This window comes from Panthera pardus, unplaced genomic scaffold (genome assembly GCF_024362965.1).
Source record: "Panthera pardus isolate Hobbes unplaced genomic scaffold, ASM2436296v1 HiC_scaffold_19, whole genome shotgun sequence".
Taxonomy (NCBI): Eukaryota; Metazoa; Chordata; class Mammalia; order Carnivora; family Felidae; genus Panthera; species Panthera pardus.
The window spans coordinates 8,174,460-8,201,846 of record NW_026526754.1 but is presented as its reverse complement, the minus strand read 5'-3'; the positions used below and the strand labels follow the sequence as shown (position 1 = coordinate 8,201,846).

General features: G+C 52.6%; 1 protein-coding gene and 1 long non-coding RNA gene across 7 annotated transcripts in view; one reads left to right on the top strand and one right to left on the bottom strand.

Moving 5' to 3' along the window:
* SMPD3 (sphingomyelin phosphodiesterase 3) overlaps positions 1–27,387 on the top strand; it is an 83,409-nt gene that overhangs the window by 41,265 nt on the left and 14,757 nt on the right. Inside the window, exons 2-3 of one of the 3 annotated variants that reach the window (XM_053906596.1) lie at positions 14,727–14,792; positions 22,842–22,945. The gene's annotated coding sequence lies outside the window, so the exon portion shown is untranslated. Of the gene's footprint in view, positions 1–14,681; positions 14,793–22,841; positions 22,946–27,387 lie in introns of those variants that run through there. The other 2 variants (XM_053906594.1, XM_053906595.1) reach the window with 2 other exon arrangements.
* LOC109270724 (uncharacterized) lies at positions 3,537–26,993 on the bottom strand. Of its 4 annotated transcripts, XR_008423540.1 has the most exons (7): positions 26,201–26,993; positions 23,033–23,135; positions 21,590–22,858; positions 14,657–15,037; positions 12,367–12,532; positions 4,692–7,093; positions 3,537–4,406 (listed from the first exon to the last, which is right to left on the bottom strand). It is a non-coding gene; the product is annotated as an uncharacterized LOC109270724 (long non-coding RNA). The 4 variants fall into 4 exon arrangements; XR_008423537.1 differs by having other exon boundaries at positions 3,537–7,093; positions 26,201–26,991; XR_008423538.1 differs by having other exon boundaries at positions 3,537–7,089; positions 26,201–26,991.

The window sequence follows — 27,387 nt, the reverse complement described above, 5'->3', positions numbered from 1 at the left end:
GGCTGATGAATGGGCACAGAGTTATTTGGGGATCAGCAGCATCACTCAGCTGGGCCCGCTGCTACTTAGGCGCCAGCCTTCCCCCTCCCACTGCACCATGCTGGCCTGGAGGGGGCTGGGAACACTTGCCCACCTACCAGCCCAAGCACTCCAGCTACCCACAACCACAGGTCTATTGCCCTGTTCCCAAGGAAGAGGAGGGCCAGGTTAAATTCACTTTCTCATTCGCTTATCCATTTCACAGAAACAGCGTATTTTCTATAAGAAAGTGTTAATTATACCATATACCATCAAATGTCACTAAGCGATAACCAGACGTTCAGGAGGTTGACATGTATATTTTTCAAGTAGCCCTGTGATTTATTATCTAATTTAGGTAAACGGCAAATAGTGATATCATAATAGCCCCCTTTTCTTCTGGTTTCCGCCTCATTGTCTCTGGGTATAGAATAAGAAATGAATCATCAAATGAGCCCCGTGGGAAAAAGCACAAGCTAGCTAAGGGCATAGGCTCTAGCGACACAACCCCGGGGCTTCAAATCCCAACCTTGCTGCTGACCGAAGGCAAAAGCTGTGACCTCTGAGAGCGTCCCAGACTAGGACTGGGTTGAGGATTGAGTGAGATAAGCTGTGAGGCACTGGGTCCGGCATAAAGAATGTTCTCCTTTCCTTCCTTCTGTGTTAGTTGTTGAGTCTTGGGTTGAGGGAAGAGGGACGTCTCCGGATTTTCACTCGCAAGTAAGGCCCGGCTGGGAGAGGGGCACGTGCCCACATCAGCCTCCAAACTGCACCGAGCAAGGAGGGGGAGTGAAGTGAAGGTTGAACCATGAGGGGCTGTGCCTGTGCTAGGCCATCCTGTGGCTGAGCCAGCATGTCTCCAGGGCCTGTGACATGTTTATTTATGATTCTGAAAGAGAAAAAGGCCTCTTAGGCCACATGCTTTACACCAAGCCGCCATATTCATGCGACCGACCATTAGGCCTCCCAGACAGAATGATTCTGTGCGTCTCCTTTTTAAATTTTTAAATGTTTATTTATTTTTGAGAGGGAGAGACAGAGCGCAAGTGGGGAGGGGGCAGAGAGAGAGAGGGAGACACAGAATCCGAAGCAGGCTCCAGGCTCTGAGCTGTCAGCAAAGAGCCCGACGCGGGGCTCGAACCTACAAACCGTGAGATCATGACCTGAGCCGAAGTCGGCCACTTAACCGACTGAGCCACCCAGGCGCCCCTGTGCATCTCCTTTCATGGAGCATGGCCAGGCAGCCACTAGAGGCGTGGGAACCGTGCCGGCCAGGCCAGCAAGACTGAAGATGCAAGGCAGGTGTGAGAGCCAAGCCTGTGGCCACAAACCCTCATTAAAACACCTGTCTTGGGGGAAGAAACCCCGCTGTCTGAACCCAAAAGCTGGAGATTAAACAAGTGATAAATCCCCAAAGTTAAAAATCAAATCAGCAGAAGAGGGAAATCCCATTTTCTGAGAGTTACCAAACATCTGGGTAGGAGCCAGGTTCTACCCCGGCTTGGCCCACCGAACCTCGCCAGTCTGCACCCTGTGACTGGAGCTACAGGGGGGAAACTCACAGCTTCCCCACTTCTAGCCAAGAACAGGGCCTCCCACAAGGTTCCAGGTGACTACAGTGGTCTGGTCAAGTACGGTGCCTCTTGTTTCCAGTTTGGGTGGGCAGGTTTCTGTTCTATGTATGTTCTTGGAAACATTGTTTCTTGCTGTCATGACCCCCAGGTTTCTGTACTGGACTGAGCTGCAAACACAACCGCCTCCGGGAGCTAGTCCCTCAATGGCAGGGATATAGGTGACTCCCTCCTCCTCCTTGAGAGACCCCGACTTGACCCTACAGTCCGGCTACCGAAAGTCCCTTGCCAGACCCTCCGTGTGCACCACTCTCTGCACACCCACTCTTGTGTTTTCCCAACTGTGGTCATGAGGATACGAAGAGAGAACAGAGAAACCATGCCAGGGGTTGTAATGCTACCTGCCATCCTGGCCATGGCGCAGCCCTACCAGGAAGGGCTTGTGCTTCCTGGCAGAGAAAGGGCATGGACAGCTCTCTTTCCCAACAGCTCTCAGCCTTGGCCCCTCCGACTCCTGTGTAACTCTTCTAATCACGGGCGGGCCCTCTGTGAGGATGGGAGCCTTCCCTCCTCCGTCACAGGAAGATCCAGTGGAGTATTCTTCGGGGCGTGATACCTGGCCACCAGTTTTCAAAATGGTCCAGGGTGAATTATCTTGCAAATGATGAGACATCAGCAAATCCATTCTAATTCACTCCATTTAAAACTTTTGTTTTCCATAAAGGATTAGGTTAGAAAAGAATTTAATCACACCAAATCCACTTCCCAAATGGTTACAGATCCTAAGATCAAGAGTAATGATCAGAAGAAAAGACTAAAGTCCTGATGTCGAGCAGTCATGTTTGGTGCTTAACTGATCAAACCAGCCTTCCTGACACCAAGAAGCAGCCTTCCTCCAGGCTGGGGGCGCTGTCTGTGGTGTTTTTGAGCACAAATGAAGACACAGGTAGAGGTGAGATCAGGACACTTTTCTTTACACGGCAATCATTCTGACCTGCAGCAAATTTGCAATGGTGTCTGCTACGAGCCAGGTGCTGTTCCGGGTGCTCTGGACAAGACGGACGTAAGCATTGCCTTCATGGAGCTTCGCCTTCTAGTGGAGGAAGAAAGACCATGTGGAAATGCATCATGTGTTAAGTGGTTATATTTTGGAAAGAAAAATGGAGGAGGGTAAGGGCACAGAGGGTGATGGAAGGGGGCATTAAGTTTGCATGGGGTGGCACAGGCTATTCCAAGGGGGTGGCATCGAGTGGGGACCTGAGTACAGTGAAGGAGTGGGCCACGCGGACATCGGCAGCAGGTGATGCACCACCCTGAGACAGCATCTACAGATCCACTCTCCAGCTTCCATGGGGGAGGACTAGTTCGTCATCAGGGGAGCGGAGCCTCCTCACTAGCAAGTCAGCAGAGTGTGTTTCTGTCCAAAGAGCCATTCTCGCTCTTCCCAGCAGCTTCTTGCAAGCCTCCTAACTCAGCACACACCGGCTTCCCGGCGGAATGATGTTCCAATTTAGGGTTGCGTTCCCGGCTAAGACACCAGCGTCCAATCAGGCTCCGACCAGCCATTGCCTTAAACACTCCCTCAGAGCACCCACAGTGCTCCATAACCAGTCTGACTACTGGAGGGACACCCCACATCTTCTGCCACCAGTATAAATGTGTCCACTGACCTCACAGGGCCCTGCTCTGTGGGGCTCCTACAGCTGGTATTAAGATGAAAAGCCCGACCGAGTCATGATGCTGGCCTGAAGCTTGTCTGCAGACTATGACAAATGTACATGCTGGCGTCAGTCCCAGGTTCAGGCCCACCACCCAGACTCAGCCCCCTTACTGGAACCTGTATGTCTCACACCATCCCCGTTTTATAGGGGAGAGAAATGAGGCCTATCTGAAGAGGTGGGTGCTTTATCACTCAGGGTTCAATCAAGGAGGCAGAATCACTGTAAGTGTGGTGGAATAAGGAATTTATCATAGGAGTTAGACCTTAACAACTGTGAGAGGAGACAGGGGGGCGAGAGTCCAAACGAGGGACTTGGTGGATCAAAGGTCACCAGCCAGCCCTAGTGTGGGTGAAGAGGTGTTGAAGCTTGCACAGAGGTCTGGAAGGCAGGCCCATACAGCTAAGGGAGGCTGGGGTAGAAGTCTATGGAACATTGTCGGCTCTTAGCGGCCACTGCTTCTGTAAGTTTGCATACACTGTCTGGTGTGGGTCTGGTGTGGGCCTTGCTGTTGGTCAACTCGGCTGGCAGTTGGGAAGGAAGTGGGGACATAAAGTTCGATCCGATGCAAAAGTAACAGATCCAGGGTATCTGGGTGGCTCGGTCGGTTGAGCATCCAACTCTTGATTTCAGCTCAGGTCATGATCCCAGGGTCATGGGATTGAATCCCACATTGGAGTGTGGAGTCTGCTTAAGATTCTCTCTCTCTGCCCTTCTCCCCCACTCATTCTCTCTCTCTCTCAAAGAAACAAACAAAAAGTAACAGATCCAATCACGATCACCCAATCAATAATCTGATTATTATTTAGCCTACGTGACTCCCAAACCACCAATCAAAAGAGAAATTCTATCCCACTCAGAGCTGGGGAGGAAGTCTGCCAATATACCTAAGCTCTGTAGCTAAGAGTTTTAGGATCCTCGGGCACAGAAGGGGTAGCAACAGCCAGCCCTGCCCACCATCTGATCGCCCAGCTTGGCTTTTGAACAGGAAGGTGTTCCAGGCGTCCAGGCACTTGTGTCAAGATTTGAAGGATGAGCCACGGGCAGGATGAGACTGAGGTATGCAGGTGGCCACTCCAAAAGATGCCCTTGTCTGTGCCTGGAACACATGAGTGTATGTAATAACATACAGTACTGGAAAAGTTTGTCTCTTCCACTTAATTTTTAAAACTGTCAGCAAATGGGTTCTTCTTGTCTGAGTCTAATCCAACCACCACTGTTGGCTATCTCACAGGACCAGCTTCTGTATCTAGATAAATGTTACTTAGAGCCACCATATTGAATTAGGAGCTGATTATATCTGATTTACCCTGTAACAGAGTTAGGTCCATTTCCCAGGATGTAGCAGAAGGGCCTGATGGTCACCAAACTGATCCATAATTACCTTATAAAATTGCAGTCCAAATGGGTCGTGTCAACAAGGGCCTCCAACTAAGGGGGCACCCCAGCAGAGCTGGGCAGGACTTGACGAGAAGCACCACAGCTGCTGGTACCCGCCACAGAGCTCCCTTACCCACGGCCATGGCGCATGTATTTGAGGGTGGCCCCTTCCAGAGGCCACGTGTCAAGGGCAGGAGGTGGGCGCGGGAGACTCTGTGGCAGGGTAGATGGAGAAGTGCTCTGGCTTCAGAGTCAGATGGATCTGGGTTCAAATCCCACCTCCTCCACTGTGATCTTGGGCAGTGTGCTTCATCTCTCAGAGGTTCAGCTTCCACATCTGTACAAAGGCGACAACAGTAGCCGCTCTGCTGCGCTGTAGAGTGGAGAGGTGTGATGATGGCAGGAACTTGGCCTCAGCCCCACGCACTCAGGAGCTTCAGGGTATCATGCACATCACTGACATACCCCATCTGTAAAGAGATGCTCTCCTCTAGACAAGGTCACTACAGAAGCCATGTCAATACCTGGCTGCTGGGGGTGTCCTCAGTCAATGGGGACAGGCAATGACAAGCTGGTAGTGTGGGCAAGAAGCAGCTGATTGGGCACCGAGTCCTCCCAGAGCATGGGGACCGCCAGCCAGCCCCACGTGGTAGTCAGCTCTTCCGGGGCAGCCTGGGCCTGCAGGGCCCTTTTGTGTGGGTGTTTCTAAGATGGGGTGGATGGCACTTAGCTCTTCTGGACCTTATGGGACTGGAAGTGATCCTCTCCAGTCCCACTATTCTCCATCCCAGGCAGCAGACATGTCAGGGACAAGGTGACCAGATGTGCAGTGGGGCATCAGGCAGGCTGCGGGGCAGTGGGAGTAGGAATGGGCGCCCCCGCCCCAACCTGCATCTGCAGCCTGGGCAGTCCTGATTTTGGATCCTGAAGTGACCTCCCCCACCCCTACCCAGAGGGACCATTTTCTTCTCTCAGCGTTTGAAAGAGAGTCCCAGAGCCTCGAGGTGCCGGGAGAGGCTCTGTGGCCTGAGGAGGCCTTGCACCGAGCCAACAGCCGCAGCCTCAGTGTTTCGAAACGATAGAGGGACTGTTCATCAATATTTTAAAAAAGAAATGTAATCAGAGGTTGGTGAACCCCCAGAGCTCCTGGCCGCGGATGTCAAAGGTTTCCTTGAACCCGAGCCGGGAACGCAATGAAAAAAGGCCGCAGACGTGGTCCGTCGCGGTGTGTCCTGCCACAAACCCCGCCTGCAGGCGCTCCCCACCGAGGCTTGGAAAAGGTTCTGTGGCGAGTGGAACAGCAGGTCACACACATCCACGTTCTTTCACTCCCAGGTGGTTTTTCCTTCTAAACTTGGGAACATGGATGTTCTATTTTAAGAACATTAATTACCGTCCAACTTTAACGTGCTGATGTGAACAACAATAACAACAACAACAAAACAACCCAAATTGGAACTGAGGAAAGGAAACAAAAGTAATTCATGGAGTAATTTGGTGTTCACATCCTTTACGTTTGCCTGAGAACATTTGTCTAATGCATTTACTCCTGCTCAAGAGAAGTGAATAGCCGGCTTTTTGGTGGTTTCTGGAGAACGAAGCGAGGGCTGGCCACACTGGCCTTGGGGATGCCAGCTGGGGCCACCTCAGGCCAGGAGCCCTCCTCAGGGCTCAAAGAGGTAGTGTCAGGAAGGTAAAAATAGAGCGAGGGATTCGGCAACAGCTTTGACACATGGTTTTCTCATCCAGGGACTGCCACGTAGGGCCCTCCTTTTCCAGCTATTCTAAGTGAAAACGAAAAAATGTAAGATTATCTGAGAACTAAATAAAAAAACACAGGGCTATATTTTAGCCACCTTTTTTGCGTTCTTCTGCCTTCTCCCAAGTGCTCGTTTTGGCTCCTTTTTCTTCACCAAGACAAAAATGGGATGAGTCCCGTGGTTCTGGCCTTGACCCCCTTTTGTCCTCTGCCTGTCCTCATCCACAGCTGTGCCTACAGCACGGGGTCCACGTGGCCACAGTTCAGGCACACACACCTGCCTGCCTTTTGGACAGCCCCCTCCTCCTATGAGGCCCCTAACTTCCCAGAACCAGATTCAGCATCTCCCTTGGGGAGCCGCATCTGGGGCATATTCCTCCCCCCCCCCCCAACGTTGTCCTTCCCCACAGCCTTGTCTGAATACTGGTAGCCAGGACTGTTTGGTATGTGACCCTGGTCTCAGCCTCTTCAGAGGCAGGGATGGGAGCAATGGGTGCTCCCTATGGGAGTCCCTAATAATAAATGTGAGGGGAGACTGGGAAGGCTTCCCTGAGAAAGAGACATTCCAGCTCAGGTCGAAGGGGAGGAGCAGCTGGCCAGGTGAGCAAGGGTTCCAGCGCGATGGGACAGTGTGAGCAAAGACCTGCCTTGGAAGAGACCAGGGACTGTAGGAGGAAACAGGAGGGCTCTGGAGGCACGAGCAGGGAGGATAAGGTTGGTGAGGAGTGACACAGGAGAGGACGGTGGACCCAGGGCATAGGTTTTATCCTGGGGGGTGTTTTCAGCTGGGAAGGTGCTGGGGTTTGTAAGTAGAAAGAGGATTCTGGCTTCTGTGTGGAAACGAACGGTGGAGGCAAGGCTGAAGGACCCAGTGAGAGATGATGGGGCTTGACCACGGTCCCCCTGACTCCCAGAGATGCCCCCCAACAATATCTATGCCTGGCTGCTGCTGGCTCACACCTTCCCAGCCACCCCAGCTCTCTGCCCAGACAGACGTTCAAGACAACAATCCATGGACCGATTCGCACTCAGGTGTTAAGGACAAATAGTGGCGCCATCCACTTCATATGTCTCTGGGACACAGGAGGGTGGCAGCAAAGAGGGAAGGGTGGTAGCTACCAGCCTTCCCAGACTTCTGGGGGGTTCCTTCCCTGTCTGTGGGTCCCTTCTGAGCATTAGAGAGCCATGTGGGGGTCAAAACTGGCCAGGACGGGGCCACAGATAAGTCTTAATCACAGAGTCTAGGCTCTGCCACACTAGCTGTGTGATTCCAGAATCTCCCTTTACACAAGGCAGCCTAAGTGATGCACTAGTTCAAACAATTGGGAAGTTTTCTCATAGCTCCTGCTGTGCCACCTGCTACACACAGAGGGAATTGAACCTTTCGGTAATTGACATTCTGGTCTGGCTAGAAACCATTGTATTAATCCAATCAAGGTTCCCTGAGTGCCTTTCAGGGACTGGCCCCTATGCTCAGTGCTCAGGGGGTTCTAGGCTATGAGTCCAATGCCTGGTGGGTGTGCGATTGAGGGATGGGGGCTGACAGCTGTAGAGTTGAGCCGTAGAGGATGGGTGCCAGGTGGACCAACCGGGGAGGGTGTTCCGGACACTGGGGACAGCATGTGCAAAGGCACGGAGGCGTGAATGAGCATGGTATGTTCCAGGAAAGACGAAAGCTAGAGGTTGAGACTGTGAGAACAAATCAGTGGGAAGGAAGGAAAGGCAGAAGTGAGACTGAGGAAGGCTGGGCCTCATCACCAGGGGCCCCCAAACCAGGCTAGGTAGATGGATTTGTTCTGTGAGCAGAGGGAGATCTGTAGGCACTGGACAGAATGAATGGGCAGAGAGAACTCAGCAGTTCGTGGTAGAGATCCCAGCTTGGACGTGAGCATGGTGGACGGCCCCCACGGGCCATGTAACTCTGCAGGCGAGAAGTGAGGAGGCCCGAGGAGGGAGGGAAGAGGAGCTGCAGGGACCAGAAATGGACTACGGAGCTGGTAGTAACTGGCTTTGACTCTGGACATGACAGGTTGAGGGTGATGGGAAGGCCCAAGAACAGAGCCTCTGCCCACTGACCAACTGACTGACGGGGGCTGGGCCCACTGAAGCTTCCAGGGGACGGAACTCCGCTCTCTGCCTTCCCTCCACTGCTTTCGGTCTCCCTCTGCCTTTCTCTCTTCTCTAACTGCCACCAAGAGAAAATCAAATACTTTTTAATTGTATAATAATACTACTCTAAAAAAATTAGTAAGTGGAATGTTTTCTATTTCCTTTTCAAAATGAAAAGCAAAGTTATCTGTACATGGTCTCTCATGTGTATGAATGCCTAGATTTTTATTTTCCCTTGGTATATTTAAAAAAAAAAAAGCCATTTCAGGCATCAGGATGAGATTTGGCAACAGCCCTTTGGTACCCAGCTGCCCCTAGTGCCCTCCGTGCCACCCGAGAGAGCTCAGGCTGGGCGGCACACCAGGGCTCACCACCCAAGGGTGCATGTAAGACCCTGACCTGACAGCTCTTCACCTGTGGGATCTGCAGATCTTCCCTCCAAGTCAGAGGGCACGTTCTGAAACCCCAAGACGATGACATTTTGATAAAGTTTTAAAAAGCGATCTTACTTTGCAAGACAAACAGCTAATAAAATAGATTCTTTTTTGGTAACCACCCATACACCAATCAATCTGTCACTCGGAAAACTGTTTCCTGAGAGGTGTGAAATGAGGCCACTCTGGAGTTCTGTGGGAACAGAGAGACCCCAAGAAGCCTTCCACTCCCAGACTATACTTGCCACCCCAAAACAGGGAAACTATCAGATTCAGGGTACAGGAAATACACAGAGGATCAGTTGCTCAGTCAATACCAACTTTTGAAAGATGAGCAGGAGGCGGCTGACCCACTGTTTACATGCAGCCGGCCCACACTGTCACGTGTATCTTGCCTGTTTCTTTTCAATTCCTTCCCTATTGGGAAAAAAATTTTAAGTAAATGTTTCCCACCTAGGGGGCTTACAGAGTGAGTCATAACATGGGGGGCCTCCTCTGTGCTGCAGCCTTTCAAGGAAGAACTTAAAACAAAGGACCATTTCAGCACCACCATCAGAAATCAAAAGGAGAAGCCACAGTCATAAGATATGTCCCTTCTGTGCCCACCGAGGCCACCATCAGAATAGACACTCTCACTTCCTGCATGCTACCTTTGTATCTCTGCTTGGCTGCTGCTTGCCTTTTCTACCTTTATTTTCCTTTAACTCTAATTCCCTCACTGCTAGAAAAAAAAAAAAGTCTCATTATATTGTACATAGAACAAAGTTTAAGTCATCTTAAATCTTCTTTGGAACAAGATGGAATAAATGGTTGTTAACCAGAACCTCCCTCAAAGCAGCTCTAACTGCAGAATTCTGCTGCACCTAGAAGCTCAGCAGGCCCCTGCAAGTGCTAAATGCAGAATAGCAATGTCTGCACACAGTAGGCCCTCAATAAATGTCCACACATTTGTTTTTTAAATGATGGAATCTGAAAGGACCCAGGAACAAATAAGATGAACTTACTGGGAAAAAAAGTGACAAAAAACATTACTAACAAGAACAGATCATAACCGGGGGAAAAAAAAAAAGGCTGTAATTCCATGGTGGAAACCATAAAAGAATTGAAACATGTCTGGAAGCAGTAGTTCGGATAACTGAAACAATAGAGCAGAGAAAGCAGTGATGTTGAGGACAAAGCAAGACATCAAACCAGAAATACAGATAAAAGACAACAATCAAAGGCACACATAACCCACCTGGGAATGGGAAATGGTGTCACAGCCCTACAGAAGTTGAGAGAAAGATAAATAGGATGAGGTATATACCATGAGGAAACCTCAGAAAAGAAACAATACAAGAAAAGTTTCCAGAGATGAGAAACAGCTCAGCCTAGAAATAAAGAACGCACACAGTGTGCCTTTCAAGTGTAACTCTGAGAGAAAGAAATCAACATTTGCTAGTTACAGCGTGGTGTGATAAATGATCTGGCAGGCTGAAGGGAGATATGTTCTTTTGCAATTGGATAAGAATGATGAAAGAACTGATATCATAAATAGTGAGGATAAGATGAATCTCAGGAAGAAATGTGCAATTCGAACCATGCATGAGTACCCTAATCACATGTCAGTTATGCTCCTAAGTAAGACTTGCTCTGGGTAAGTAGAAGAAAACAGACTCCTTTAAAAATTGGGGAGAATTTGTGCACAATTATACAACAAAAAAGAGAGAAGGGATGGTTGACTTTTTATAAAAATATGAAAGACAAAACCTGATCCAACATTCATTGGAATTAGAATGGACCAGTTGAAAAAGAAAGAATAGGTGATCTGACAAAATTCAGCCACTCCTAAGATTTAACCTACACTCTAATAATTCCCCAGTCTTGCTCCAGCCCAGACCTGTCTGCTGAGCTCTGGGTCAGAATATCCCATTGCCACCTGGACACATCCATGCACATGTCCCTCAACACCACAACCCTGCCTTCACCCACCCCACCCATGGCCAGTGAGCAACTTCAGCACCCATACAGTTGGATGAACTGGAAGCCTCTGCATTCATTCCTCGTCCTCTGCCATGCTCCCCGTGCTCAATCCCATCCACTTGTGTTAGTCTGCTGGGGCTGCCATAACAAAATATCAGACTAGGGGGCTTAAACAATGGAAATGTATTTTCTTACAATTCTGGAGGCCAGAAACCCAAGATCAAGGTTCTGGCTGATTGGGTTTCTGATGAGATCTCTCCTTCTGGCTTTGCAGTCTTCACATGGCCTTTCCCCAATGCATGGGTGAGGCCTTGAGATCTCTTAGATGTCTTTTTTATAAGGACACTAATCTGATTGGATCATGGTCTCACCCTCATGACTTCATTTAACCTTAATCACTTCCTTAGAGGCCTCATCTCAAATACAGCCACCTTGGGGGTTAGGGCTGTAATATACGGATTTGGTGGGGAGCAGCTCCTCTCACAGGCCATTCCTAGAAGTGACTCTGGGGTACTTCTGCACCCTGCCAATGAGGTCTCCACCAAGTGCGCAGACAGGCCATGTGAGTATGCCTGTCCAGCCATGCCTCTCCTCTTGCCATGGTGCTGGAGGTTTACGGTAACTCCTTCACCAAAGTTCATTCAAGACCTTTCCCCAAGGCCAGCAGCTGCTTCTCACCCTCACCCCAAGGGGATTCCACCAACCCAGCCTAGTCCCAGGCTGACCCTGACACTCAGCCAGAGGGCTGTGTGACTTTGCAAACGTTTCCAAACATCTCTGGGCTTGAACCTCATCAAAGATACTTGGCCCCAGCATTACCATGTGAATAAATAAATCAACCTCCTAAGGCATCAGGCCCTTTGCACACATCATTTCTGGAAGTTTAAAGTCAGAAGGAAAGGAGAAACTGTAGAAAGAAAGTAGAAACTGAGGCTTGGAGAGATGCCCCTGCCAGAAGAGACCACTCCTTCCTGGACTAGGGAGCAGGTCCATCCAGCTCCAGAAATGGTTCTGCTGACTGGGGTGTATCTCAGGAGAGGTAGAGGTATTCAGGAACCTGGACCAAGCATCCAAGGACATGGTCTCACTTAGAGCTGCACGTCCATCAGAGGTCACCCCAGGTGCTGGTCTGCGGTCTAGAGGCCTGTGGGCTAGAGGCTCCTGGTGGACAAGCAGGCAGGCGCGTGCTGAGGACCACTGCTGGATCCCCAGACACTGCCTCGCTGTGCTGGGTAAACAGCCCACTTTCCATGCCCGCCCCCCAGGCTCGCCCTGCCCAACTCCTGCTGCCTATTTAAACAAGAGGCCCCGACTCCACTCGGCCCAGGCACCACCAGCTTCCGGAGCTAGAAGAGCAGCCCTGCAGGCCTCGCTCACTCGGGGATGAAAGGTCCTTCTGTTTCACCATTTCCTACCGGTGCGTTTTGAACGATGATGCTGAGCTGGGTTGTAGCGGGAGCCGATTCTGCTGGCCTACGAGTGTATTGAGATGTGTAGCTGGCCTGAGGGAGGCTCTGATTGAATTTTTCCCATTTTGAATCCTTGACTTGATGTGATCTTATTTTCAAAGAGGGTGAAAGCCTGTAGTTTGTGAAAGGACAGAGGAGAGCATATTTCAAAACAAGGTCTGGCTGAGAATATCAATGATCTGACATGTTTTTCTTTTCTTTTGAGAAAAAAAAAGGTCCTGTAATTTCATTTCCCCTTGGAAACCCCTCCCTAGATAGTCAGTTCCTGTCAGTTAATTCTATTTTGAAAAACCATGCAGAGAATTTTTTACAAGAGTCTGGTGGGGAAGAGAGGTTGTGTAGCTGGAGGGGGACAATTTGGAGAATGTCTGGGGACACAGGGCCTCCTTGAGAAGCTTCTCCTTGGGAGCTGAGGAGTGAGCTCCTCCCCATCCGAGCGTGGAGGGAGCTGAGAGTTGCATTGGTTGCGCTGGCCCAGGAGAGGCCTGCCTCCTCCATGTCCACTTCTAGATGCTTGTCAGCCTGTGGCCTAGGGTCAGGTCAGCCCAGGAAGAGGGTGAACAGAGGTGCATGCAGGTCATCAGCCTACAGAGGGTGAAGAGGCAGAGGTCCCAGGGACAGAAAACAAGACCTGCCTGGAGGCCACCCTCTGACCTCCCAGCAGGCTGGACTCCCCAGGCTACGGGTGGGGAGGGATGCCTGCCAGGTGGTTAACTCAGAAGAAACAAGCTAGAGTGTCCACATGGGAAAAAGGGCCCCTAGGGGAACACATGTCCCAGGGTCTACGGCTTCCTTCTTCCCACCCTAATCTGTCAACATCTCATGCTCATTTGTCCTGGTCATAGCTGCCCAGGACCCTCGAGTGACACCCCCCCACCCCCAGTGTTACCAAGAAGGAGGCATCTGAGACTCAGACGGATGGCAGACCCAGGACTAGAACCCAGGTCACCCGGAAGCTTCTCGATGTGGATTCCTAGGCAGGAGGGAAGCCAGTTGCCTGCCAAGTGAAGAAACACTCCTTCCAGCCCTTCTGCAACATCTTTGGCTTGTGGGCAGGGGGACTGGGACTTAAATTTCAGATTCTTCTGAAATACAGTTCGGGCGATTTGCAAACTAAGTGTGTATAAAGGATGGAAGCTGGTCCAGAGGAGCGCTGGGGAGTAACGGTTGCCTCGACATGTCACAGTGGTAGAGAGGGCTTTGGTCCCGGCAGCCAAACTGGCTGGATTAGGTGGAGGGCCAAGGGGCGCCGCACACGGAGCCTGGCGGGGTGGGGGTTGAACTTCCTGGGCCGGGTCCAGGAGGCCAGGCCCGGAGCCAAGGATGGGTCTGGAAAGTCGAGGACCAGACTTGGGACTGGAAGGCGGGACTAAAGAGTCAGAATAGCGCCTCAAACCAGGAGGCGCGGTCCAAGAGGGGCGTGGAGGCCTAGGAAGAGGGGGCGGGGCCAGAGTGTCGAGGGTGGGGTCAATACCCGAGGCCAGGGGCGAGGTTAGAAGGGCAGGGCGGGACCAGAGAGCGAGACCCAGCCTACCAACCCCCATTGGGGCGCTTGTGTCTGGAGCTGCTTATGCTCAGGCCAAGCCAGCAGGAGATACAGGGAGCCGGTGGCATCTTGTCCAAGGCCTCCCCTCACACGAGTGCTCTCCCAATCATCTTCTAAGTAGACCCTGTTGAGGTCACGAAGTGTCTCTGCTGAGCGTCCCCTAAGCCAGCCTATCTTCACCCTTATCTGCTGTGAAAGCCCTCTCTTTCTCTCCACGCGGCTTTCTCCTCCACCCGACCCGGGTCCCGGTGGCCACTCTCCATCTTCTGCTGCCTGGGTTCAGTTCTCTCCACCCCCACATATCTTTGTGAGGCGGAGATTACAACGAGCTCCTGGGGGAAAACTCCAATTGTTCTAGCTTCGCCTATCAGATCAAACCCAGGCCCCGAGGCTGGAGCTCTGAATTCGCCTCTCTCCCGTCCCGACCCTGCACACCCTCAGCGGCCTGGCCCAGGTCCAGCTGTCCACGAGGAGGTTTCATCCCTCCCGCCCGTCAGGCAGAGTCCTCCCCACTTGTCAACCCTCCGACCCCCAGGCCTGTGCACATTTGTCGCAGAAACCTCAGCCCCCACCCCCTCTAGCTGTACTTCGTCTGCAAGGACCCGGTCCACACCCTCCCCTTGGCGACGTGGAGGGTGTGGCGCAGCCTCTGGCGCAGGTGGGGCCCCTTGGTCTTTGTACCTGGCTCACCTGTTCTGGGCTGCTGGATGGCTGTCGGTTGAGTTCCGGACACCTCTGTGAACCGCTCATCTCGTTTCAGGTCCTGACTGCAGTGGCGCCCCCTCTTCAGACGAAGATCAAGAGGGTCCCAGTGGCTCCTCCTCAGGTAAGATAGGGGTTTCTGGAGAGGGTGGGAGTTGCCTCTCCAGGCCTCCCCTCGTAGGCTGATTAGTGTTTTATATAAAGAGGTGCTGGGTGAGCTTGTTTAAGAAAAGGTTTTGCTGCTTGGTTTAAAAGTTTGAAAACACAGCTGCGCAGTAAGCCATCAGGGGGCTGGCGGTCTGATCCTGTCCAGAACTCCCTCTTGTGCAGTAGAATGCCAGTGGAGGGGCGTGTCTCACACACCCAAATCTATGGAGAAAATACAAATTCCTTCGATACCTAGGGAAATAATTGAGGTAACACTTCGCAAAAATGAAGGAATACAAGTTAAATATCTTGGGAAATGTAACCAGATATCATTACCCACTAAACTATTGAAAAATGTTTTAATTGCTTAAAACCCAGAGCTGGTAAGGATGCTATGAAACAAGCACTGTCAAACAAATGGTGGAAAGTAATTTGGGCAGGGGGTAGGGAGCTGACACTTGCCTACTATGTGCCCAACACAGCTATAGTCAGGTGACGGACTAAAATATTGAGTGCTTGCAAGGGGGGACAAAGTCCTCAGAGTTAGAAAGCAAAACCTGCATTCTCTGGGACTGGGAGTAGAGGAGGGGTGGGGCTGAGCAGCTCCCAGGCTGCTGGTGTCAGTCACAAGAGCAGGGTCCCTGGTCTACAGAGACAATCCATAGGACCACCACTTCCACCTTTTGCTTTGAGGAATGGCATTTGCCAACATTGCTCAAGATCAAATTCTGTTTCTAGCTTGGAAAATCTGAAGATGTGAGGGGCTGGTCACCCTTCTGGTGTGCAAGACTGCAAATGTGTGCAATAAGTAGATGGACAGAAACTGCCAGGTGTCTAGAGAGAAATGACCTGTTTCATCCAGGTCAAAGGTCCTCTGGCCATAGAGCCAAGGACTGGCTGGGACTTGGTAAACAGAACATCATTGTGACTTTCTGACCCCAAGCCCCCTGCTGAGGCCTCATCCCTGCACACAGATGGTGGCTACCAGGGAACAACCCCAGCAGAGGCATGGAGACCTAGAAGGGTATGGAGGGGAACTGCGCACAGCCCCTGGGACTTCAGAAATAGGAGGCGATGCAGAGTGATCAGGATGCTGAGTCTGGCCTGCCCTTCCCTGCCAGGTGTTTGGGCATCTTCCTGGGGTCAGCAGGAGCCACTGAAGAGTTTAGCAGGGAAGTAATGTGGTCTACTGTGTAGTTTTAAAAGACCTCAGTAGCTGCCATGTGGACCAGAAGAAGGGAGGCCAGCTGCAAGGAGACAGGTGGGAGGGGGTGGGGCCTGACCCCGACACACCCCTGGGAATGGATATGAGGGGTCAGGGAGGTAGAACTGTGGTCCGGTGGGAAGAGGCATGGTATGGAGGAGGTCCAGAGCCTCAGGGATGATTCAGGAGACAGAGCTGGTGGTGGGGCAGTGGAGGAAGAGGTGACCTATCAGGAGAGACACCTGGGAACAGATGACCCTGAAGGATCAACCAAGAGAGGAGAAGAGTCAGAGGAAGGTCTAGCTCCTCAGGGTAGGCAGAGGAGGAGGAGACAACAACAGGCTCTGAGAAGAAGCAGACCCAGAGACAGGAAAGGAACGAGAAGGATGGTGGTTCCAGGACCGAGGGCAGAGAGCAGAAGGACAGATGAGGATCAAGTGGCTTGCACCTCCCACTGGGCCTATTTTTAAAAGTAAAATCAGGTTGAAATTGCATAGAGTGTTTTCTCATTGGTGCTGACCTCTGTTCTGGCAATTTTCTCTCCAGAACTTTACCAGAAAGCACGGTGAGACACCCTGTCTACCTTCTGTCTGGCTGTGAGGGTGGTGCAGGGAGCTTCAAACTAGGGGGCTGCCCAGACACTCAGCCATCCAGAGCGTCGCTCGGCCCTCCCTACTCTGAGCAGAAGACTGGCTCCAGGCTAGCCTGATCTGTGTGGTGTCAGTGGGAAGCCACTGGGACATTCTAAACATTTAAGTTAAACAAGCCCAACTCAGGATAAACTGTCAGTGAATGCGCTGGATCCTCCCTCCAGGCCCATTTTCCACAACTGCTCCTCCCGGCGTCTCCTCCCCGGCCTCCTGGGACTTGGTGGGTCATTGTGGTCAGGGCTTGGCCCTGCAGCCTGGACTATCTGAGTGGCTCTGCCTCCCACATGCCTACTCGCAGCTCTCTCCGACTCTCCACTTCATCTCCCTCCCTTGCTACTGCTTGCTACACCCACCACCTACCACCTTCCTGTCTCAATGCCCTTGAGAAGGACACCCCCACACTAAAATATACACACCTAGAAAGCAAAGGCTCCACCCCCGGAAATTCCCAGGACCTTGCTGTGAAATCCCAAGTAGTCACAGTGCTGCATCTGACTCATCAGAGCTGGATTTCGAGCCCCCCCACAAGCTCCCAGGCCTCCCCCCGCCCGCGCCAGCCCCGGCATGCACCGCTCAGCCAGCACAACCCAGCAGTGTCTGACCCCCAACCATTAAGCATAGGTTGCTGTATCCATCTCCATCTGCACCACCTCAGTGGACTCTTGACATTCCCTCCTGCCTGTCCCCTGTGGGCCTTGCTTGGCCCCTGGAACCAACCTGTACACTGATCCCTGGTAGAAGTTTTCAGGGGATTTACTTCCCCATGCCCATGGATTTACTTTGCTACTTGTATCACTAGCAGTGGCCTCTTCTCTGAGCAGAAATGGTTTCCACTAAAAATTAAAAGATTATGGCTCAGCTTCCCTGATGCCTCATGGTCCTGAGTGGGAATGGACTGTTCAGAACATACCCTGAGAGAATGGGAAGGAGTGAGCTCCCTACCTGGTCTGGATTTAGGGCAGAGGAACATCATTATTGCCATTTAAAATGAAGATCTTTCTTGAAGAGATTTAGGTCTGGAGGGTGGATCTAGTTATATACCTGGGAAACTGAGGGCTGTTGATCAGTAAGGCCTTGTTTTTCGTAAATGGATTGATGAAACAAAGCCAGAAGCCTTCCTCTATTGGTCAGGCTGGGATGGGCTATGCTGCGGTTTATAATCTTAAGTTTTCTTTTCATTCCTACTACACGTGGGTTAGCTGGGGCCCTGCTCCGTGTGTCCTCACCTTGGGACCCAGGCTGATGGAGCAGCCACCATCTTGAATGCTGCAGGTAGATGTGGCAAAGGGAGAGAACTCTGGAAGGTCTCACGCCTGCTGTTAAGGACTCTGGCCCCGCAGTGACCCATATCATTTTCACTCACAGCTCATCTGTCAGATGGAGCTGGTCACATTATTCCACCCAGCCTGGTCCACAAGGACACCAGGAAGCGCATCCCTGCCTCAATGCCCGGAAAGCAGGCTCTGGCCTCGCCAGGGGCTAGAGGAAGTAAGGCAGGAGTCCTAGTCTAGACTTGGAAGCGGCGGTAGAGACAAAAAGGGAAACATCTGCCCAACTCTTCACAAAGATAAAGCGTGCTTATAAGTAGTCATTCCTGAATGGAGACATGTCACTGTCTACACTAGCATGTCTATACCAGCAATCTGAGGACACGAAGCCTCTTTGGCCAGACCCAAGGGTTCCTGTTTCCCTTTTCACAAGTGCAGGATTCAGTAGCCAAGAACTGTGTAGAAATGCTACCACGACCAGAGGGGTAGGCGTTAGTTGGAACCCAGAGCCTCAGAAGACCCTTGGAAGGCAAGTTTGGTGGCAGCAGTTAGAGGGAACTTGGGGGCTATAGATCCCCACCATCTCTTCTCCCCTGGCTTTGCTGGGGACAAATGACTAATTCACAGTCTTACGCAAAAGAAGCTCAACATCTCATTCATGGGGGAAGCTGACTCCAGCAGCCCCCAATCCCTTCTCACTTATACATTCTGGAGTGGGTGCTGAAACCCCACAGGCAGGTCAGAGGCCGTCTAAGTCAGGCAGTCTTTGGTTTAGCCTGAGTGGGGTTTCCTCTCTCAGGAGGAGGGAGTTCTTGCCCATTCTCTCAGAGCGAGGTGCTTCAGTGGTAACGTGTGTGAGGAAGGACCTGAGTATGGCAGAGGCCTCGGACTCCAGGCCTCTGCGAGGGCCCAGGATGAGTGCCTGAGTGCTCCGTGGTACACGAGACCCAGCCTCTGTCCAGAAAACCCAGTTGCCCAGGGCTGCAGGGAGCCTTGGCGAGACACTCATGCCTGATTTTATTTACTCATTCACACTGATTTGCTTTTTGATCTCTGCATAAATTCTCCTTTAGGACTCAGTTTGTTAAATGTTCTTTGCACAGAAAACTTTAGGTTGAATGTGAAATGATTCCCTTCAGAAGAATTTTAGCAAGTCTGTTCTGTTTTAGGAAGGTTTGTTGTCTTCATCTGTGTTCTCTGATGCCTTGAAATGCCTACACACCACTCAGGCGGCCAATCCATTCCAGGAGGAAATACTGTACTTGAAATGCAGCTGAACACTGGGTCTGCATAAATCCTACCATTTGTGTGGACTTGTATTTAAAGTTCTACTCCCACAGAAAGTATGTTGTCATTTCTTCTTAAGCAAAGGATGTTCCAAGCCTTGTTCAGCTCATGAACCATTAACATCAGCCCTCATGTCAGGGAACCAGGGACTTCGCTGGGACAGCAGCCTCACTAGCAGAGCCTGAGAAAAGTGTGATTCCTCCTGGTCTCCATCCCTCAGGAGGGTCTCCCCTGAGGGTGGAAGTAGGGCTGGCCAGAGGGAAGCATGCTGGCACTCAGCCAGTCATGCAGGAGACACCCCAGAGCTCACCTGAGGCAGCTGATGTGACCTGCTGGGCAGTTCCAGGACCCCCTGCTCATGTCTGTTTGTGAGGACCAGCTCGGGCAAAGACCTCAGCACACGGGCAGGCTCAGGCCACTTGAGGTAGGAGCCCCATGCCAGTCTAGATGCTCAGCTATTGGCACGTGCCTCCTGATTTGGGCCTTGCTTAAGGATGTTGAAGCCTCCTCTCTGGTAGTCACAACGGCCTGCTCCAGTCCTGCCTTGGAGCTGCCCTGTCAATGCCCGTGTGGAGAAGACCCTGGAACAGACTGATCTCAGACCTGATTTTCATCATGGAGGAAGCACTCACCCCCAGCTTCCCCATGCCCTGGGCTCAGGTATAGACTTAGGTGCCAACCGCCACCTAGCCTTCTCCTTAATGGCCCCCTTTCTGGTCACCAATAGATGATTCTAGAAAGGCAGAAAGTAGAGGGTGGGGTGCCAGATCTTCAAACTTAGCCCCATTCTGTGATGAAGCACATGGTCTCAGGGCAGCTGCCCCATGGCACTGTTGTAGCACAAGGTCTTGAACCCAGAAGTGTTGCTATTTTAAATATTAGATGGATTTGGCCACCTCTGGCACATATACATCCAACGTGGCTAGAGATTTGCTTTCCAGTCATGCAGGAATCAGCTTCATTTGGGCTTTCTGAGCTCTGACATGGAAATGCCAAGGCTGACTGACTGAAGGGGTGCCACGGAGCTGCTTGCAGCCTGTTCCTATTCTCAGAAACCACGTGATACATTAATAGCTCCCTTGGAAAGTGTCTTTTTGAAAATTTTATGGCCCCTTGGCCTGTACCTGCACAGGTTTCTGCAGAAGCCTGTGACTTGGGCTTGCACAGGCAGCCCCCACCAGACCGTCCTGCCAGGAGAATGAGGCCCCCATGCCCCCTGCACCATCCTCACCCCTTGTTTGGGATAGCAGGGCACCCTGTTGTCAAGCAGCCAACCACACAAGGAGGAAACTGTGAGGGCTCCGGCTGTATCTTGAGGGCCTTTGCAGCAAGAAAATTAACAGTAGTAGCAGTAACAAAAATATTACTAGAGATGTGGCAGGCGCTGTGCTAAGTCTTCATACATCATTTCCAACTACCCTGAGCTAGTTATGTTATTATAGATGCCTAACAGATATGGAAATCACAGCTCAGAGTCAGTGGCCTGGCACCCGACTTTGTGCTTGCAACATCTGCACTGCTGTCTCCTGAGGGATGCTCAAACCATAGCGGCACAAACCCCAGGCACCAGTTCCTGCAGGGCCTTCCAGAACTCAGGAGAAAGTCCCCCACCCCCATCCTTTGCCCAGTGGGCAGGCCATGAGGTGCCACAGAAGTGTACCCAGGAGACAAACTGATTAAGAATTGAGTTTTAGAAAGATCAGGTCGCTGGTATATATTAGATAGGATCCCTTTGATGGCAAGCGACAGAAACGCAACTTTGACTAGAGCAAAGGAAATGGTAATTTGGTAACTCACTCATTAGAAAGTCTGGGGTGGTGTTGTCTTCAGGCCCAGGGAAACTGGAGCTCAAAATGTCACCAGGACTCCCCTTCCAGCCCTAAGGTCTATTTACCTTTGAATTAGATTTGTTCTCAAGGAAGGCTCCAGAAGCTTCAGGCTGTTAGTGCCTCCACCTCAGAGAAAATGCAGGCCTCTTTCCTGAGAGGTCCAGTAAGAACACCCATGAGAGCGTGGGTCGTATGACCATTCACCTTGCGATCAGGGGGCTGTGGTGCCGGTTGACTTAGTGTGGCTCACTGCTCTCCCCTCGGATTGGAGGGGGACAGACAAAAGCAGGTCTGCCACCCTCAGAGAGGTGGAGCAGGCTCGGACTTGGGTCTGTGCTGGTGCCAGAGACTCCATCAGGTGCTCTCAGGCTGCTGGGGCGGGGGGGGCCCGATGTGCAAACAGACATGTGCCTAGTTAGCGGGCCAGCTGGGGGTGTGTAGGGAAGAGAGGGTATAGGCAGGATGGGGAAGTCAGGGAGAGCTTCAGAAAGAAGGGGGCAGGTACTCTGGATCTAGAAGGGTGAATGGGCATTTACCTGACACACCATGTCACTGGGAGTCGCTGCTATGGCACACGTGTTAATGCCAGACCCCATTTCTGTGGATTTCAGGGATTAGCCTGGATTTGTCTGACCCGCATCACTTTTAAAGGCGTCCTCTTCAGTCTTTCTTTCTGTCCTCCCAATGACGAATTGACTCCAAGTTTCAGCAGATCAGAGCTCATGTTGCTATGCCAACCCTTGTGCGGCTGGCATCCAGGCAGAAATGGGCCGGCCCGATCTCGGCGCCACCGGCGGATGCAGGCACATTTGAGTAATTGGATTGGAGGGATCCTCTCGGTCTTTCCTGCAGAAACCTGGGGCTTGGCCCAATGCCTGTTTAGACATGAGCCTGTGGACACAGAGAGGATAGGAGGAGGTCCCTCTGCCCCAGGATTCCCAGCCCAGCTGCTGGGAAGACAGGGCTCAGCAGGCATACGGACCAGAGCAAAGGGCTATGAAGGAGGGACAGGTCCCACCCTACACCCAGCCTGGGGCAACTCCCAACCCTCATCAACTTCCCCCAAAGTTCCCCAAAGCTCAGAGATCCCTCAAGACAGTTCAGGCTTCCTTGAAGGGGCCAGGGCTGGCCTTGGCCAGCAGGACTGGTCTGGCTTGCTTACTTTCCTGCTGCAGGAAAAATTCAAGTCCAAAGTCAACCTTCATCTGGGACCCTCTGAGCCCCAGTGCAGCAGGCCTTGTGTACCAGCATGCCTGCCAGGTCCATTTCCCAGGGAAGTGGGAAGTGGGGTGGCTACCCTGGTGCCAGTGCCACCTGGTGCCTGTAGCAGAGGTCCCGCCCACTGCAGCTTCCCCGGGGCAGCTGCTGGGAACCTCCCCCCAATCTTCAACACCAAACAGGACAGGCCTGGCCAGGCCCTATTCCTGCAGATGCCCTCCCCAAGGGATAGCAGATCAGCTGGTCCCCGACATCTCAGGGAGGTGTATGGGGGAGCAGCTTTGGCTTAGCTCGGCCTCTGAGCAGTCCAAGTCTTCCCTTCCTGTGCTGAGGCATCTGCAGGTCAGGTCACCACAGATACCAGTAACCCACAGGACCCTGATGTAGAGCTTCTCTCTGTCAATGTCCTGTGCCTGCCCAGGAGTGGCCAGCCTGTGACCACCTCTTTCTCTCCCATCTGGACTCCAAACCTCCCCAGGCAACTTCCCCTCCTTGCTGGATCAGCCTGCAAACCTCTCTGCTCCCTCCGTCTGCCCTGGTTCTGCAGCCCAGTCTCCTTGTCACAATTAGGCCCCATCCAGTCCTCACTGTAGGGAGAGGAACACGTTTGTGAAGGCCAGCAGCTGCAGCCTAAACAGTGCAGATGGGTCTCTGAGGATCTGAAAGCATCACAGGTCAGTCAGGAGCTTAGAGGATCAGGATCGGGGGCAGGGGGTGCGGCTCAGGCTGCCCCCAGCACAGTGCACGGAACCAGCTTGTACCATCTTCAAAATCCACTGAATCCACAGGTCAGGCTGAGCAGCCAGGACACACAGGAGCCAGCTTCAGGGGAGGCGGCTCCCTCCTGACCTGGTCAGGGAGGTCCTACAAGGAAGAGGAGGGAAGGTAGGGAAGGATTAATCCTCATGATTAGCCCTGGAAGGCAGATATTGCTACCACTATGCCATAGATAACGAGACAGGATCAGCGAGCCTGACCCTCCAACCCAAGCTGAGTGTTGAGCAGGGCAGTTGGAAGTGAGGGGGCAAGTCTGAGGTCTCCATTTGTAGGACAGAGGTTGACTCCCAAGAGCCCTCCCTTGGGGCACTGGGTAGCCCCCCACAGTGACCCCAGAGCTCAGGAGTGACCATGAGGAACTGAGGGTATCTGGGACTCAAGCCCAGCTCTGGAGACCATGGTATGGGGGCAGGGGAGGGGGCATCCTGAGCAATCCTGGAATCTACTCACCAGGGCTTATAAAAGGGAGAAACCCAGGAGTGATTGTTGCTTTAAATAGGAACCTGAAAGAGCAATCCAGCATGTGGGGTTGAGTGGCTATAGTTCAGCACATGTGGCCTTTGAGGAACCTGTCACCCTGATCAGAGATGCCCATGGTAGACTTTGCTTGGCAAGATGCCAGTTCTAGAACAGGGAAGCAGAGAACTGGGGCATGGAGGTGACGAAGGCATGCCTCACTGGGAGACTGAGCCTGGGCTGGGCCACCCACAAGGTCCTGCCCCGCCAGGGGGTGTGGGCAAGACAAAGGGCCCAGGGATACAGGCTGGGTGCCCTGCTGCATCCCCCTCAGCACCCACACCCTCAAAAGCTTCTAGGGCTCTCTGAGAAGTTCCCAGCCTCTGGCATTTAACTTCTACTCCCCTCTTTCATGGGGAAAGCATAGATCAAACTAATTAATGTGTTGTTGTTTGTTTGCCCTCCTTTCATTTCACTGAGACAAAATAATTAACCACACAGCTCTAGAAACTGGCTTCATCCGTGGCAATTCCTTTTGTGTCAACTGCTTCAGCAGCTTCCGTGCATAGATGTAGGGACTGCATGCAGGAGCGGGTGGCTGGGCAGCACCTGGGGGCTCCTTATGTCCAGGGCACTGAGGGACAGGAGGCAGGGGAGGGGCCCCAGATGGGGGACCCAGTGGCCATGAAGAGCTAGGATGCTCGGATCTGCCACATCTTAGAGGAACACCGTGGTGGCCCTTGGGCTGCCAGCCACCTCAAACCCACTGATGCCTGCATTGAGACCAACAACATTCTTGGGACCAGCCTGGGGGAACCAGAAAGATCAGGCCTGGCCGCTCACTGCCGCTGCAGGCAGGGCTGGGAAGGAACTTGCCCAGAAGGGTTCCTGTGGCCACAGCAGAAGTGAGGTGGACACAGGGCAGCTGGAGAGGGAGCCAGTCCCCACTGATAGTGCGGTCACAGCTGATGGCAGGTCCCTACCCTGCCTGGCCAGTGTTAGGGATGGGCCACATGGGAGAGCAGAAGGTTTGGGAATTTCTCTCAGGAACCCTTTGACGAAGTGGGGCTGCATCTACCTCTGAGGTGCTAGGGACCCTTCCAGGGTGGGGCTGGATAAGGAAAGAGGGGCAGAAGCACAGAGGGCCCCTAGACAGAGACTGGGAGATTGGACTTTCTCCTCCAAGGCCACGGGACTGCCAAAGGGAGGATCTAGTCAGATTGTTTAGGAAGCTCCTTCGACCACTATGCACATTGTGGCCTGAGACGGAGGATGGTGACAGGGTGCGGTAGGTGCTCAGGTAAGGGTGGTGTCAGCTGGGCTGGTGACCTCAGGCCACAGAGAAGAGGAAGAAAGAGCTAAGGAGATTTGGGAGTGGGCCTGCTCCATGCATTTGGGGGTGACATCTGAGTGTCCCCAGCAGTCCGGCCTAGACCCCTACCCCCAGCACCTTGGTGCCAAATGCAGTGGCTGCTGGAGACTTGGGAGACCCCATTCCACCTTCCCCACCTGTAGGGACAGGACCTGCCACCTCCTCTAGGTCCAGTTGGTGCAGGCGGCTCTGTGGCCTCCCCTACAGCTTTCACTGCAGCCAGTCTGAAGATGGCCGCACCGTGCATTGCTGTGTGCTGCACACTGTGCTGAAGGCAGCCAAGCCCACAGGCTCAAAGGGAGCCAGTGGGCTGTTGCCCCAGCTTCGGGTTAAATTCAAATGAAATTTTTGGGATTTTAAAGAAACAACAGGCGAGTCTGTCAGATAGCAGGTATGGGAGAACTCTGGACAGCCACCAATCTAAGTACTAAGCCACAAGCTCTGGGCCACAGAGATGACACAACTCTCCTGGGGGTTAAAGATCGTGTGCACAGAGGGTCAGCAAGCCTGCCACAAATCCTCCAGTTTCAGCCACTGTCATAAAATTGGTTTCAGGGTCTCAGCCCGGGAGCTTGGCGTAAGTTAAGGACCTCTGAATCAGCAAACCCCAAAGGAAAGGCCATCGGGGTTAGGACACCCCACATACAGAGCCTGGCCCTTGGAGACCAGGGCTCAGGCTGGGTGTGGAGGAAGTGGTGAAGGCCACTGTCTGGTCTGGAGCTTCAGGACAGGATATCAGGGTCTCCTCCTATCCTCTCTGAAACAGGTTCCCCTTCCCTGCCCCATGAAGAAGGGGAAAGGGACACAGTGGCTGGCCCTCTGGCCTCACCAACATCCTTGACAGTGAACTTCATTGCCCACATCTGAGTGAGAGGCCTTGCTACTTCAGCACCAGACAAAGCCCCATGATCCCAATGCCCACAAGCGGAGGGCGTGCCTTTCCCAGATTAAACCAAGTTGCAGCACAGAGCTGTCTGCAAAGGAGCTGTTTCCCATGGCTCCTGGCCAAACAGCTGTGGTCTGAGTAGACACACCTGCTTCTACAAATTGTAACCTTCCGGCGTTTGCTTCAAAACGATTTCCTCTGAAGAAAGTAAAATCCTCATGAAATATATTCTCCAGAACGAGGCAAAGACATCAGCTTAGATTCGTCTTTAGACATTAAGCTCTGGTCTGGGACAAGCACCTCGTCCCCGTTAACTCAGCCCTGGAGATGTGGTTACAGGAGTGCACTTGGGTGACAGGTACACAGCAGAAACTCGGCACCCCGTCCACCCTGCACCTCAGGCCTGGAGGCAGAGCAGATTGACCTCCACTCACCCACCCATTTCTTGAGCTCCTGCTGGTGCAGCTCCAGGACCCACCACGCCCTCAAGGCAGCCCCTTCTTTCAGGAAGCTCCCAGTCTGCTGGGGAGGTGGCCGTGTCCCATGAGCATTTATGACCTAGAAATGCAGAGACCAGGTCATGAATGAGGGGAACAGGAGCCCCCAGTGGACGTACTTAAGCTACCTGGCAAGAGGGGGCAAAAGGGCCTCTCTGAGGAGGTGATTTCTGAGCTGAGTCTTAGAAGAAAGGGGGTGAGTCAGGTGAGGGGCAGGGCATGGGCAGGAAACCACATCCTACTGAGTGGGAGACGGGGCTGCAGACACGGAGGCCTGGCTAGAAGACAAGACGCCCAATAAGGGCCAAGTGAGGCTCCAACTTTCAGAGGGTTTGAGGTATCTGAGGGATGGTCGGATCAGACAATGAGTCACCCCAGCCACTGTGGCCTAATGGATAGGAGGCCAAAAAAGTGGGCGAAGCTGCGATGCAGTCGTGGACCAGCACAAGGGCTCCAGGAGAGCTTGGGGAGGATGTGCGGACTGAGGGAAGGCAGGACCCAGGTGACACCAGGTACTGGCTGAGGTGACCAGGGAGGCAGCAGGAAGACAGGCTGTGAGGCCAGGATGGATGGAACATGGGCACAGACCCGCTGGTGCCAGGGCAGAAGCTGGACTGGGTCAGTGAGACAGTGAGCGGGAAATGAACTCCCTGACAGAGCTGGTAATAAAGACTCTGGATTTGCTTATACCAGCTTCACCACAGAATGATCACCAACAGGTCCCCGGAGGCTGGGCAAACACTCCAGACTCTGGTCTTTATTGATTCTACATTCAGCATGATGATTGCACCTGGCAGTCTCTCCTAGGCAGGACCCCAGGGCCTGTTCTGAGGTTCATGCACTGGCTGGGACAGGGACCTGGGATGGACTCATTTCTGCAGCTGTGGGCCTCAGCTGGGCCCTGGGGTTGCATCTCAGGCTTAGGGGAGAAGCTTGGGCCAGATCCTTGCAGCCCCAGGACACTTCTCCGAAAGTCACAGGGACCATCATTCTAGAAGTTGTTTAGGCCGGGGCAGCGCCTGGGTCCTGGTCAGAAAGGGATTTCTGCTGGGGGTCACCAGGGGTGGGAGCACAAGAATGGTCTGTCTGATGCTGTAGGCGGGGGCCAAGTGAGAGCCTGGGTGTGGG